This window comes from Merops nubicus, unplaced genomic scaffold, assembly GCF_000691845.1.
Source record: "Merops nubicus isolate BGI_N331 unplaced genomic scaffold, ASM69184v1 scaffold876, whole genome shotgun sequence".
NCBI classification, from domain to species: Eukaryota; Metazoa; Chordata; class Aves; order Coraciiformes; family Meropidae; genus Merops; species Merops nubicus.
Genome location: NW_008616724.1, coordinates 12,363 through 13,807, shown reverse-complemented (window position 1 = coordinate 13,807; position 1,445 = coordinate 12,363). Strand labels below are relative to the sequence as shown.

At 45.2% G+C, this 1,445-nt stretch overlaps 1 protein-coding gene across 3 annotated transcripts in view; it reads left to right on the top strand.

Annotated features, from left to right (window-relative positions):
• Positions 1-1,445, top strand: part of GPBP1 (GC-rich promoter binding protein 1) — a 14,694-nt gene that overhangs the window by 4,901 nt on the left and 8,348 nt on the right. The gene's annotated exons all lie outside the window — the stretch shown is intronic.

Genomic DNA, 1,445 nt, shown 5'->3' with positions numbered 1-1,445 from the left:
TTTTTTTTTTTTTTTTTTAGAATTATGAAGATAGAGATTTAAATTATAAAGGTGTAGATTGAAATTGAGGAAAATTCAATATTATTACAGTGTATTTATCATTTTGTTAGAGAGGTAACAGTTCTATTTGAATATCAAACTGTTGGTCTGTAGATGCAGCCACAACTAGGATTCTTTCCCAGAACAAGTATACATGTTTTTGAAAAGATGGCAAGGTGTTAAGCCTCACTTTTGTTTTCAAGAGGAAAACCAATGAAGGTGTGTCACCTAAACTAATGACATGATTGCCAGCCGAAGACTTCATAAAAGAATGCTTCTGACTGATTAGAGCTGTTGGAACAGTGGCTCCGTTTGGGCCGAAGGTGGGCAAGGTTAACAGTGGCTCGGGTTGGTCTGAAGTTGGGCGAGTTTTCTAGTTTTTTTGGATATCATTCTTCACAAACAATGGAAGGAACAGTTCCGGTAGCTATCTAAAGTCATTAGAATGGTTTGGTTTGGAAGGGACCTTTAAACATCTAGTCCAACCTGTAAGCTAGAGTGCAGTGGCTTGTTGCAGTTAACAGCTTGGTATCTTACTTCAGTACAGCTCTGCTATTGTAAATCTTCAATTGTAATCAAAAAACAGAAATAAAGGCTATTACTGTTCCCTTCCCTTTTAAGGGAAATACTCAGGACAGGAAGGATCTCATCCCTTTCTAATGCCTGGTAAAAATATATGCTTCTGTTAGATAACATTTTACCTTCTGATATGCTGATGCTCCCATCACATGTATAATCATAGAACAGAATTGTCAGGGTTGGAAGGGACCTGAAAGATCATATAGTTCCAACTCCCCTGCCATGGGCAGGGACATCTCCCACTAGACCAGGTTGCTCAGAGTTCCATCCAGCCTGGCCTTAAAAACTTCCAGGGAGGGGGCTTCCACCACCCCCCTGGCAACCTGTTCTACTGTCTCACCACCCTCATGGTGAAGAACTTCTTCCTAACGCCTAATCTGTATCTACCCACTTATAGTTTTGCTCCATTCCCCCTAGTCCTGTCACTGCCCGACATCCTTAAAAGTCCCTCACCAGATTTCCTGTAGGCCCCCTTAAGGTACTGGAAGGCCACAAGAAGGTCACCTCGGAGCCTTCTCCTCTCCAGACTGAATAGCCCCAAGTCTCTCAGTCTGTCCTCGTAGGAGAGCTGCTCCAGCCCTCGGATCATTCTCGTGGTCCTTCTCTGGACACGCTCCAGCAGGTCCACATCCCTCTTGTAATGGGGGCTCCAGAACTGGATGCAGTGCTCCAGGTGGGGCCTCAGGAGAGTGGAGTAGAGGGGGAGAATCACCTCCCTCCACCTGCTGGCCACACTTCTCTTGATGCAGCCCAGGATCTGCTTGGCTTTCTGGGCTGCAAGTGCACACTGCTGGCTCATGTTGAGCTTCTCATCCACCAGCACCCCT